At 43.5% G+C, this 14475-nt stretch overlaps 1 protein-coding gene across 1 annotated transcript in view; it reads right to left on the reverse strand.

Annotated features, from left to right (window-relative positions):
• LOC135201671 (cold shock domain-containing protein CG9705-like) overlaps window positions 1-14475 on the reverse strand; it is a 154455-nt gene that overhangs the window by 50284 nt on the left and 89696 nt on the right. The window lies entirely within an intron of this gene.

The following is a 14475-nucleotide window of genomic DNA, read 5'->3' on the forward strand; positions in this document are numbered from 1 at the left end:
ATAAATATTAATATAAAATTCTTAATATAATTATATATATATAGATCTATATATATATATATATATATATAACAATTATATATATAGATATATAATATATATATATATATATATATTATATCTATTATATATATATATATATATATATATATAATATATATATATATATATATATATCTATTATAATTATATATATATATATATATAATATAAATATATATTATTATTATACCTATATTTATATATAGATATATAATATTATTATATAATATATATATAATATATATGATATATATATATATATATAATATAATATACTTTATATATATATTATAATATATATATATAATTATATATATATATATTATATATTCAATTAATATAAATATTATAATATATATAAATAATATATATATATATATATATATATATATATAGATAGATATATAGTATATATATATATATATATATATATATATATGATATTATATATATATATAATATATATATGTTGACATATTTCAGAAAATAATAGCAAACTACTGTGAGTACCCACCCCCCTCCCCCTCATATGGGGGGAACACTGTCGTGTGTGTGTGTGTGTGTGTGTGGTGTGTGTGTGTGTGTGAGTGTGTGTGCACTATATTTATATATATATATATATATAAATATATATCATATATATTATATATATATATAATATATATATATTACAATAACTTGCAAAATCTGAAATTTCACACAGCAAAACAAATGTTGGTTTTTCTTAACATGACTCAAAATGTAAAACAAATGTGGTTTTTCTTAACATGACTCAAAATGTAAGAGATATTTGAAAAAGATGTCAAAATGCATTCTAATTTTTTACTTTGTCTAAATTTTTGTTCTGTATGTTTTATCATTTATCACTATATTTATTTAATCAAAACACTCCAAGCTACTGCTATCAAGTTTAGTTTTTCTGCGGAGAAGCTTTAGTAAATGAACCTTGATGTGAACATTAAAATTTTGGCCAAGTTTTGTACTGAAATTTTCAAGCATCCTTAACTTTTCCTTTATTCCTCCAAAAGGAACTTTTATGCTCTCAAAAAACTAATGCTGATACAATCACACAAGCCACAGCAAATCTAGCATATTATAATACTGTTAACAACAGGGACCAGGATGTCTGACCTACTCACATGCCAGTGATGCAATCAGTGAAAAAATGAAACAGCATAGAGCAGCAAAATACGAGGATCTAGGTACTGGACTATTTATTTTCTTGTATTAGAAACTTGCAATATACAATACATAGGATCTATAAAATACTGAGGTATGACTGTGCAGCATCTCAATTTTATTGGATTCTGTGATAGTGCTGAATGGTTTTAATTAGGGTGGCACTGCCTGGTGAGCAAAACAAAAAGGTTAATGATACAGCAGCTACAGAAAACAGTGGTTCTGTAAAGCTATTCCAAGTGTGTTCAATTAAATACCAAGGATGTTTGCTCACTTACTCTTGAGCCAGAACCACAAGAGAATAAAAATTATCAGAGAATCACTGCCATTAAAGAAAGAGCCTCATGAGCATGATACTGATGCAGTGATGATGACGGCAGCAAAGAATGGAAGGCATTATGAAGGCATTCAAGCCTCTGACTCTGAAAATGTAACAAACAACTAAAAAAGTGTTATAGTATGTGAATTTCAGTATGATTATTACAACAATAACAGTTCATTAATGAACTAATTTGTACTTGGTATCAAAATACTGCTGATGACTCAAAGCTTAAACTACATTGGAATAAAATCCTTTTAAGCAGAGCAAACAGTTTTAACATTAAAATAACCTATCAAGAAGAAAGACCAGTTTTCTGAAGTATTTCATATTTTAGGCACAAAGACTTCAAAAAGCATGTTAAATACAATATGGCAAATACAGGTACTGTTAGCCGAAATAAAAGTATTTACTGGTTAAAAATACACAAACCTCTTCAACATTTCATTCATATTATGGCACTATACTTTATTTCACCTAAAACTCATCACTCATACATAGCCCATACCTATGGCCTTTTGAATGTCTTGACACTGCAGTCTTTTGTTAAACAGACAGAAGCGCCTGCTGGAGTCTGGTTAAAAAAAAAAAGTTACAACGAGGATTTTAGTGGCAACAGGAGCTAGTCAAGATGATGGAAGGAGGAACGCACAACCGACCTGCCTTAACCCATCCCAGCTACAACGCATGTTTCCTTGAGCCCAGGTAACTAAATGGAGGGTAGCTGGAGGTAGGCCATATATGTTAAGACTGCAGGTTTGTTAATTAGGAAAAATACAAATTTATTTTAAATTTTTCATTTGTTCATATGCAGAACAAACTTTTGGTTGTCATGTAAGGGAGACTTACTCTTGGAGGTAGGGTAAGGAAAACCTAAGAACTGGCTGGAGGTTCAGCACACCTGGACTCACTTCCTGGCCAAAGCAGGACATAGGAAGGAGTCTTATGCCTCTGATCCTGATCTGTTATGTAAAAGGTTACTCAGCAACCAGACACCTCAGGTAAGAGACCATGTGAACTGTTACGCTATGTCGTGTAGGAATATAAAGAACCTGTAATTGTCTAACAACAAAACTTATGTTAGCCAACCTTGTTTGTTGCATTTCCTCTCTCCTCTTGTAAGAGAGAGGAAGGGACTTGCTTCCATATACAATCCGGTCCTGAAATATGCATTTGAATTTTTTTTTGTGCGATTCCCCTTTTATTTGGTCGCTAGTTCTCAAAAATAGATTTTTTGTATCTGCAAAGCTGTTCACAGTCTGCGAGTCACACGCCGCAAACACATCAAATCTATTGTCTTTTCAAGTATTTTAGATGGGGTGGGGGTGGGGGTTTGCTGTATCTGAGAGAAGGGGTGGGGGGAATGTGAGAGAAAGATTTCCGGCTCAGCTGTTAGCTAAGACCGCGTAGGGTGTATGAATGATCGTTATCATCATCGCCATACTTATTATTCAGATCTGCGAAGAGTATTCTGATCATCATCATCACCATAGGTATTATTCAGATCTGCGAAGTGTATTCTGAAGGCTTCTGCTCGGCCATTAGCTAAGACGGAAGGCTCGTCCTCACGCATTTGTGACGTCATAGCGCAGTGTGTATGAATCATCATCATCACTATACATGTTCAGATCTGCGAGGTGTATTCTGATCATCCTCATCACGTATGCATCTGCTTAGAAGTTGAAAGGGATGACCTATTTTCTCAAAAATAAAAAGCATAAAAAGCTTGTCCTTAAGTTAAAGAAGTCCTTAAGTTAAAGACGAAGGAAAGAGCAACTTCCATTTTGGCAGTAGTTGACAACTTGAAATCCGTCACTGCTGAACATGAAGTAAGAAATTTTTTGTCTAGGCTAACTTGTTTTGACTAACTTTGGCATTTGATCAATTATTTTTTTCTATTGTTGAAATAGATTTTGATGAAAATGATTAGTAAAAGCTGATTACAAGAAGCAGGATGTTAAGTTGCAGAGAAGAGAGAGGACGAAGAGAGAGATGAGAGAGAGATGAGAGAGAGAGAGAGAGATGAAGAGAGAGAGAGAGAGAAGCAGATGTATTTGAGAGAGAGAGAGAAGAGAGAGGAGAGAGCATAGAGAGAGAGGAGAGAGGAGAGAGAAACTGGTCCTTTTATGTCAGAATTTTGAATTTTTTACTCATTTCTTTTTAAGAAATTGTAATTTCATAAAAATTTTGAATTTTCATCAATTCTTTTTTATCGTAGAATAAATAAATTTAGATGAAAACGATTACATAGTGAACGTGATGGACAAAGAAACTGAGACAGGCGCTCAACCAAGTTTGTTAGGCCTAACGGGAGTGAAGACATGCATGATCCAACAGTCCCCGAAACATTAAATGGTTCACAAAGCCTTCCTTCAGCAGAACTCCTCTTAGTGGAGGATTAGAGATGAGTTTGAAGTTTTTTTTTGGCAGACAATAGGTAGATGAAATTCCATCCAAAAGGTTTATTCATTGGCTAAGAAGGAGGTAATTTTCATATTGAAGATAACTGTATATTTATATTCAGCAACTCAAACAATCTTCTAGCTCTGTTTGCGAAAGGAGGTGGATGATTGTTTATAATTGCATCTCTTAATTCAAATAATTTTCACTCTCTATGGAGAGAGAGAGAGAGAGAGAGAGAGAGAGAGAGAGAGAGAGAGAGAGAGAGAGAGAGAGAGAGAGATTCACCACATTCAACCTGTAAAGAAGAGGTTGGTGATGATCTAAGGCCCCTGAACATACTCTAAGGCCTTCGTTATGAACTGGGTCTAATGTTTTTAGTGTTGCTTCTGATGCTTCACCACATACTTCCCATCCAGAGTCAATGATAGACAGCACTGTTGCTTTATACAGTACAGAAAGGGTATGTCTACTGGCTCCCCAAGTAGTGGTTGATAGTTTTTTAACTATATTTAATGATCTTAACATTTTGACTTCATGTATGTTATGTCAGCTTTTCAATTTAGGCAAGTATCAAATACTAATCCTAAAGATTTTGCAGTTTGACCAACTGGCATAGTACGTATACTACAATTTCTGATTTTTAAATCTATATCTGCACCTTTCTCCCAATTTTTATTTCTATAAAACACGACAGCTTGAGTCTTAATGGACAATTTAAAGCCTACAGATGGGATCCATTCATCTATTTTTATTTTAGTTTTATTATCAATGATTTGTCCTGCATTCACAGGTCACTTTTTATTCCTGTAGGTAGACAACTACTGATATCATTTACATATTGCCAAAGTAAACAATGTGCCATTAAGGACGCTTCCCTGTGGAACACCATCCTAAAGTGGAAATGCTCTGGACAAACATCATCAATCCTCATCTGAAAACTGTGATGGCAAAAAGTTGTAGGTAAATCTCCATGGATGCTGTGTTTATACAGGCAGTCCCTGGTTATCGGCAGGGGTCCCGTTCCCGGGCACGTGCTGATAACCCAAAACCGCCATTAACCAAAAATGATATTGTTATGATACAATAAAGTTTGTTCATACTTACCTGGCAGATATATATATAGCTGTATTCTCTGAAATCCGACAGAATTTCAAAACTTACGACACACGCAGTGGGAGGCCAGGTGGTTAGTACCCATTCCCACCACTGGGAGGCGGGTATCAGGAACCATTCCCATTTTCCATTCAGATTTTCTAGTGCCACTGTCTCCTGAGGGGAGGTGGGTAGGCACTATGAATATATATATATCTGCCAGGTAAGTATGAACAAACTTTATTGTATCATAACAATATCATTTTGTTCATGAGACTTACATGTCAGATATATATATAGCTGAATCCCACCATTGGAGGTGGGAAGAGACAGAATAGGATTTAGGAAACAAATTACATGTAGATGATTGACACCTTGGTTCCTTACCTGTTAGCATAGCTGACTTTGTGATTACTGTCACCCAAGTCTGCTTCTGCTTTACTAGTCTCTCCAGCGAGGTAGTGACCTGTATAGCTGGTGAGTTCTAGATGATCTGTCAACGGGGGCGTGACCACAATGCGACTAGACCATATTGACCATACTATGAGGGCAACGAAGCAAAAAACCACAACCTGACCAAGCCTATCATAAGTTAATCCCACATAACTTAGGCTAAAGAATGGGAAGTCCACCTCTGGCGGCGACCCAACAACCATAAACAAATACAATAAAATTAAAAACTCTCCTAACCAATTTCTAAAGGATAGGATGAGTGCTACTTCCTGCCCCCAAGATTGTATCCGCGGAAACGTAGGGTCCAAGCGAACTGCAGTTCTCATATGTTGTCTTCACATCCCGTAGGTATTGTGAAGCGAACACCGAGTTGCTTCGCCAAAAGGTAGCGCCCAGGATATCACTGAGTGCCATATTCCTCTGAAATGCCACTGAGGTTGCAATAGCCCTCACCTTGTGAGCATTCACTTTAAACAGTTTCAGATCACTGTCCTTACAGGATGAATGAGCCTCTTTGATGGCGTCTCTCAAGAAGAACGCCAGAGCATTCTTAGACATAGGTAAGTCTGGCCTTCTTACAGAACACCACAAATTGCTCGAAGGACCTCGACATTCCTTCGTCTTATGTAAATAAAATTTGAGAGCCCTGACAGGGCACAGGACTCTCTCTGGCTCTTGTCCAACAATTTCAGCCATACCCTTGATCTCAAAGCTCCTGGGCCAAGGGTTAGACGGGTTTTCGTTCTTGGCTAAGAACGTCGGGCTCAAGGAACAAACGGCGTTATGCCCTTTAAAGCCTACATGCTTGCTGATGGCTTGAATTGCCCTTTAAAGCCTACATGCTTGCTGATGGCTTGAATTTTGCTAACTCTCTTCGCCATCGCCAGAGCAGTTAGGAAAACAGCCTTTCTGGTAACATCCCTTAGAGTTGCAACATGGAGAGGTTCGAACGGACTGGACGTCAGGAACTTCAAGACCACGTCCAAATTCCAGGAAGGTAGCTTAGGCTGAGCCACCTTAGTGGTTTCAAAAGACCTTAAGAGATCCTTTTATTGTTGGAACTGCCAACTTTTCATCATTCCTTAAATAAAGGAGGAAGTCGGCTATCTGTTTCACAGAGGTCATGGTAGAGGAAATGCCCTTCTTCCTACACCAACTCCTGAAAGCGGCCCACTTCGATTGGTACACTGCAAGAGAGGAAGCTCTCCTTGAATTGGCAATAGCTCTTGCCACTGGTCTTGAAAAACCTCTCGCTCTGGCCAACTTCTCGATAGTCTGAACGCAGTCAGACTCAGAGCGGGGAGGTTTTTGTCGTACCTCTCGAAGTGGGGCTGTCTGAGTAGATCGACTCTCAACGGTAGCGTCCTTGGGAAGTCTACTAAGAAGGACATGACCTCTGTGAACCACTCCTTCGCAGGCCAAAGCAGGGCGATCAACGTCATCCTCGTCCCTTCCGACGCTGCAAACTTTCTCATGACTTCTCCCAAGATCTTGAACGGGGGAAAGGCATACACGTCCATCCCTGTCCAATCCCAGAGAAGGGCGTCTTCTGCTACTGCTCCTGGATCGAGTACAGGGGAGCAGTATAGAGGAAGTCTCTTCGTCCTCGATGTTGTGAATAAGTCCACCAGAGGACGTCCCTATAACCTCCACAGCTCCTGGCATACCTCCTGGTGAAGGGTCCATTCGGTCGGAAGTAGTTGCTCTTGCCGACTGAGATCTGCACGGACGTTCTCGACTCCTGCCACGAACCTCGTAAGGATCGTTACTTCCCGTGCTTGGGCCCACAACAGGATCTCTCTTCCTAGGACGAACAGGGACCGAGAGTGTGTTCCTCCATGTTTCTTGAGGTAAGCCAGAGCTGTGGTATTGTCCGAGTTGATCTGGACTACTCGGTTTGCAACTTCTTCTTCGAAGAACTGGAGAGCCAAATGAATCGCCGCCAGTTCTTTGAGATTTATGTGCCAGGACACCTGTTCCCCTCTCCAGGTGCCTGACCCTTCTTCCCCCCCTAGTGTTGCTCCCCATCCCGAGGTGGACGCGTCAGAAAACAACACTAGATCGGGGCTCCAAAGCATGAGAGAAAAGCCCTCTGACAGCTTTGCGGGATCGAGCCACCACCTTAAGTGAGCTTTTACTTGATCTGAGATCCTCAAGATCATATCTAGATCCTTCTTGTCCTCCCAGTTCTCCGCAAGGAAAAACTGGAGAAGTCTGAGATGCAGTCTCCCCAGGGAAACAAACTTCTCCAGCGAGGAAATGGTCCCCAGCAGACTCATCCATTCCCTCACCGAGCATGTTTCTTTCCCAAGGAAGGCTGAAACTTTATCTAAGCCTTACTGCTGACGTTCCTGTGACGGAAAAGCTCGAAAAGCAACTGAATCCATCTGAATCCCCAGATACACGATGGACTGCGTTGGGATCAGATGGGACTTTTCGAAGTTTACTAGAAGTCCCAGGGACTTCGCCAATTCTAACGTCGTGTGATGATTCTCCAGACACCTCGACTTCGATGAGGCTCGAATGAGCCAATAGTCTAAATACAGAGAGATTCTTATGTTTTAAAGATGAAGCCATCTCGCCACATTCCTCATTAGAATCGTGAAGATCATCGGGGCTGTGCTTAACCCGAAGCAAAGAGCCCTGAACTGAGAGACTTTCCCTTTCAGGACAAACCTCAGGTACTTCATTGACTGAGGATGGATTGGGACGTGAAAATAGGCGTCCTGAAGGTCTAAAGACACCATCCAGTCGCCTGGTCTTAAGGCTCCTAGAACCGACTGAGGCGTCTCCATCTTGAATTTTTGTTTTTCTATAAAAAGGTTCAGCCTGCTTACGTCTAGGACTGGTCTCCATCCTCCCGACTGTTTCGGCACCAGGAACAACCTGTTGTAAAAACCTGGGGATTCCAGGTCTAGGACCAGTTCCACAGATCTCTTTTTGAGCATTTGTTCGAGCAGATCGAACAGAATCTGCTGTTTCTCTCGATGGTAGGAGGGTGACAGATCCCTGGGTGTAGTGCACAGCGGAGGCGGTTTGAGGAATGGGATCTTGTATCCTTTCTCGATGACTTCGAGGGACCAGCTGTCCGTCCCTCTCTCTCTCCAGGCTTTCGCAAATGAAAGAAGCCTGGCTCCGACCAGTGTCTGAAGGACTGGTGCATCACTTTTTACCCCTGAGCTTGGAAGGGGCTCTGCCTCTAGGAAGACCTCTTCCTCGAGGAGACGATCTCGAGGAAGCTCCTCCTCGAAAGGGCTTCTGCTTCTTGGAAGCCTGTCCAAGCGTAGTAGCAGAAGGAACTGCAGGACGTCTGGAAGACTGGGCCAGGAGGTCTTGAGTAGCCTTCTCCTGCAGGCTGACGGCTAGATCCTTTATCATAGACTGGGGGAAGAGATGGCTCGAAAGAGGGGCGAACAGCAACTCTGCCCTCTGTGAGGGAGAAACAGACTTCGCAGTAAAGTTACAAAACAAAGCTGTCTTCTTCAAGAGCCCTGTACAAAAATGCAAAGTCAGCTCCTCCGAACCATCCCTGACGGCCTTGTCCATACACGCCAAAACGCTGGACAGCTCCCCCAGACTAATCGAGTCCGGACTCCGCGACTGTAAATCCAGGACTCCTAAACACCAGTCCAAAAAGTTAAACACTTCCATTGTCCTAAACAGTCCTTTTAGATGGTGGTCCAATTCGGGAGTAGTCCAGGACACCTTCGCTGATGAAAGGAGAGACCTCCTTGGGGCGTCTACAATGCTGGCAAAGTCTCCCTGAGAAGAGGAAGGAACTCTCAGCCCAACGTCCTCTCCTGTCTCATACCAAATCCCTGCTTTACCACTGAGTCTCGACGGGGGCAGGGCAAAGGAAGTCTTGCCTTGGGCCTTCCTCAAATCCATCCAGTCATGGACCTTCTTGAAGGCTCTCTTCGTAGAAAGGGAAGTCTTCATTTTCACAAAACCCGGAGTTCTGCTGGTTTTGGAAGAGGCTAACTGTGAAGGAGGAGAGCAAGGGGCCGAGGGTTGAAACTTGTCTCCAAACAGATCACGAAGAAGGCGGGCCAAGACCTGGTAGTCAGGAAGAAGACGGCGTAGAAGGCTGCTCTTCATCTGCGGCCTCCGACGAACTGCCTAACTCTCCCTCTTCCACGGGAGCAACAGACGAATCCACGGAAGTGAGAGGTCTAAGACCTTTAGGCCCAACTCTCAAAAGGGACCTCCGTTGCGAAGAAGAACTCTCTGCACAAGGCTGGATGTTTTTTACAAGAGCCTCTGAAGCGTCCTGAAGATCTGCGAAGGAGGCGTCCTGATGAGCGTCTTGCAGAGTGTCCTGACGAGCGTCCTGGTGTTGGCGAGGGTCCTGACAAGCGTCCTGACGAGCGTCGATAAGAGCGTCCTGCTGGGCGTCCTGACGAGCAGAACAAAAAGCGTCCTGATGAGCTTCCTGACGAAAAGAAGCAGCCAAAGAAGCGTCAAGTCGAGCAGCTAGAGGAGCGTCCTGCCTAGCAGCATGCAGAGCATCACTGAGGGGCGCAAGAGGGGCGTCTTGACAAGAAGCTAGACGATCCCGGCTGTGATGAGCCTTACGATCTACCTCTCTCTCGACAGAACAGAGTCTGGGTAGAAGCTCATCGCACCCTCTGGACAAGCGCTGGGGTGCCGAATGAAATCTAGAGGGCGATGAAGCAGGCGAAAGAGACAAACGAAGAGAAGGAGAGGGGGACTGCTTGGACCTCTTGATAGGCAGCCTCGAGTCCTTCCTACGTCGACGCTGCTCTGCCTCTTTCTCAGCAATCAGCGAAGCTAACTGTTGCTGCATCACAAGGAGCATCTTCTTGGTAGGAGAAGACTCCTTCTCAGGGGAAGGGCTGATCCTGTGAGAAGACGAGGGGTGAGGGGACGCCTTCTTCCTTCTCACAGGAAAAGCTACAGCTCTCTCCCTGGAGCAACTGGGGCGCTCAACAGCATCATCCTCCGATGACGTCCTGGTCCTCTTCTGCGGTGGAAAAGCGTCAAAAACTCTCCGGAGAAGACCGCAAAACATCTGGAGAAAAAGGACGTGAAGCGTCCTCCTCTCTGAAGCTTCTCTTCAAAGGGCGAGAGTCCTTCCGAGAGCTCCACCCCTTGCGCAGGGGGGGGGGGGGGGGGGGGGGCGGGGGGGGGGGGGGGGGGGGGGGGGGGGGGGACGCTTCAGAGGATGAGAAGCAATTCTTAAGGATACCCGCATGAGCACGATCCTTGGCAGCCTGGGAAGCGTCAACAGGTCCTGTCGAAGGGACGCCAGATCGGTGGGGAGCCCCCGTAACCCTCCTTCGGCTTTCGACTTGTCCACTCCCTGAGTCCTTGGAGTCCAACAGAGGTCCAGGCCTAGAGGCATTATAGGGCCGATCTGACGCCCCTCCACAACACTAGGGGCACTATCACTGCACTTCACTGCACCACTTTCTAAGGCGAGCACTTTGGATTCCAAGTTACGAAGGGATTCCAAAATCACAGGCAGGGCATTACCCTCCGCAGACACAATCTCAGGGCCCGAAGGCAACACCACAGGGTTAGGGGTAGCAAAGTCTACAGGAGGGTTAGAAGGAGAAACATTACTGCCCTGACGTCTACTGCCCGATACGCTCCTGGAGGAAGACCTCCTGATCCTGTCACGCTCTAACTTGCGCACATAGGAATCATACGTCTTCCAACCTGAATCAGACAAACTCTCACACTCCTTACATCGATCATTTACCAAACACACATGACCCCTACAGCTCGTGCATACAGTGTGGGGATCTACCGAAGCCTTCGGTAGCCTCACCTTACACTCTTCCACACAACATACCCTGAAACTAGCAGAACTAGAACCAGACATCTTTGTTCAAGAAAAATGATATTGTTATGATAAAATAAAGTTTGTTCATACTTACCTGGCAGATATACTATATATAGCTGTATTCTCTGAAGTCCGACAGAATTTCAAAACTCCCGGCACACGCAGTGGTCGGCCAGGTGGTTAGTACCCATTCCCGCCGCTGGGGAGGCGGCGTATCAGGAACCATTCCCATTTTCTATTTCAGATTTTCTAATGCCACTGACCCCTGAGGGGGAGGTGGGTGGGGTACTTGATTAGATATATCTGCCAGGTAAGTATGAACAAACTTTATTGTATCATAACAACATCATTTTGTTCATGACACTTACCTGCCAGATATATATTTAGCTGAATCCCACCATTGGAGGTGGGAAGGGACAGAATAGAATGATTTTAGGAAACAAATTGCATGCAGATGATTGACATCTTGGTTCCACCTGTTAGCATAGCTGACTTCGTGATTACTGTCACCCAAGTCGGCTTTTGCTTTACTAGAGTCTTTTTTTTTTTTTTTTCCAGCAAGGTATAGCTGGTGAGTTCTAGATGATCTGTCAACGGGAGCGTGACCACAATGTGATTAGACCATATTGACCATACCATGAGGGCTAAGAAGTAATATATACACACCTGACCAACCTAGCCAAAAGTTAAGGATGTTTTAACTAAGGCTTAAGAATTGAGAAGTCCGCCATTGGCGGCGACCCAACAACTAAAATTAACAGCTCTCCTAACCATTTTCTACAGGATAGGATGAGTGGTACTTCTTGCCCCCAAGATTGTGTCTGCTGACACGTATGGCCCTAGCGAGCCGCAGATTTCATATGTCGTCTTCACATCCCGCAGGGAGTGTGAAGCGAACACAGAATTGCTTTGCTAAAAACGCGGGCACTCAGTATGTTACTGAGTGCCATTCTCTGTTGAAATGCTTCCGAGGCCGCGCCCTCACCTCGTGAGCATTTACTTTAAAAGGTTTAAAATCTTTGTCCAAACCTGACGAATGAGCCTCTTTGAAAAAACCCCTTAACAATAACGCCAGGGCGTTCTTCGGACATGGGCGGAGTCTGGTCTTTTACGGAACACCACAGATTGTCCGAAGGACCTCGACTTTCTTTAGTTTTATCTAGATAAAAACTTGAGTCTCGACAGGGCACAGGACTCTCTGGCTCTTGCCCAATAAGTTTGTGCCATCCCTTGATCTCCAAGCTTCTGGCCACAAGGGTTAGACGGGTTTTCATTCTTAGGCAAGAACGGAAAGCTTAGAGAACACCACCGCATTATGTCCTCTAAAGTCAAAATGGCTGATGATGAGGCTTAAATCTCTCTAACCCTCTTTGTCGTGGCTAGAGCGGTTAGAAAATTAGCCTTTCTGGTCACGTGCATTAAGTTTACAGAAAGGAGAGGTTCGAAATGCTTTGACATCAGGAACTTCAGACTACGTCTAAGTTCCATGCCGGTAGCTTCGATCTAGCCAGTTTCGAGATTTCCACAGACCTCAAAGATCGTGAAGGGCTTTGTTGTTCTACAGATCCAAATCTCTGAGCCTAAAGGCCGTCAACAACATACTTCCGTATTCTTTATTAGTTGGAACTGCCAGCTTATCCCATTCTTCAGATAGAAAGGGAAGACTGTAATGTAATTCACAGAGGTCGAGATGGAGGAAAAGCCATTCTTCCTGCACTATCTCCAGAAACGGCCCACTCCGATTGGTACACTGCAAAATAGGCAGCACTTCTTTGCCTTGGCAATGACACTTGCCATTAGTCTTGAAAATCCTCTCATTCTGATCAACTTCTCGACAGTCTGAACGCAGTCAGACTCAGAGCGGAGAGGTCTTGAGGTACTTCTCGAAGTGAGGCTGTTAGAGTAGACCGACTCTCTCGGGAAGGGTCCTTGGAAAGTGCTCTAGGAAGGACGTGGCCTCTGTGAATCCAGCCTCTCGAAGGCCAACATGGGGCGATCAGCGTCATTCTCGCTCCCTCTGACGACGGAAATTATCTTATTACATCTCCTAAGAGTTTGAATAGGGGAAAAGAGACTAAACATCTATCCCCATTCAATAATATAGGATGGCGTCTATTGTTACTGCTCTCGGATCGAGAATAAGGGAGCAGTCTAGAAGAAGCCTCTTCTTCTTCAACATTGCGAAGAGATCTCTGAACGGACGTCCCCAACGTCTCCACAAATCTCGACACACTTTCTAAGCGAAGATTTTACTCAGACGTCATTAATTGCTGCCATCTATCAAGAAGATCCGCACGGACGTGCTGCAATCGTGCAACGAACCTCTTGAGGATCGTTACGTTCCGTAGCTGTGCTCATAACAGGCTCTCTCTTGTTAACGCGAACAGGGATGAAGAGAGTGTTTCTCGATACTTCTGTGGAATTTTCGAGTTGATCTGGACCACTCGGCCAAAAACTCGTTCTTTGAGGAACTGGAGAGCCAACCGCATTGCTTCCAATTATATTATCTTATGTGCCAGGACATCTGTACCCCTGTCCGGATGCCTGGCACCCTCTCGCTATTCCCTGAGGTGACCCTTGACCTTGAGAGATATTCAGAATCATTTCTAGATCTTCGATGCTATTCCAGTTTTCCGGCAGGGAAAACTGGAGAGGTCTGAATTGCAGTCTATTCAGGGAAACAAACTTCTCCAGCGAGGAAAAGGTCCCCAGCAGACTCATTCATACCCTCACCTAGCATGTTTCCTTCCCTAATAAGGCTGCGCTTTGCTTAAGCAGGTGTGCATTATTATAGTGCTATGCCGCGGTAGACTCGTACCGAATTCTGTTACCTTGCGGTAAACAGAACCGAAAAGGCCTAATATATATCTCTGTTGAAGAAATTCTCGCAAATCAAAGATGATGTTCATTCACGCATGCTAGAATTCCCCTCAACCCGAAGCTAAAGTCCATGATTGTAGGGCAGAGATACGGTTAGACAGTCAATCCCGCAGGAGAGAGAGATGTAACCGACAGCGCATGGAAGAGAACTAGCTGGTACTGAGTTGGTCTACAGTGACAGCAGCCTACATTCGCCGTCTCGCACTACTATGCCTGAGTTGCCAACTACTCCATTCTACGAAGGAAAAGGTTGTTATTTTATTATCAAGAAGAAAGAAAAAAACTCTCCAGCAGGCAT

This window comes from Macrobrachium nipponense, chromosome 28 (assembly GCF_015104395.2).
Source record: "Macrobrachium nipponense isolate FS-2020 chromosome 28, ASM1510439v2, whole genome shotgun sequence".
Classification (NCBI taxonomy): Eukaryota; Metazoa; Arthropoda; class Malacostraca; order Decapoda; family Palaemonidae; genus Macrobrachium; species Macrobrachium nipponense.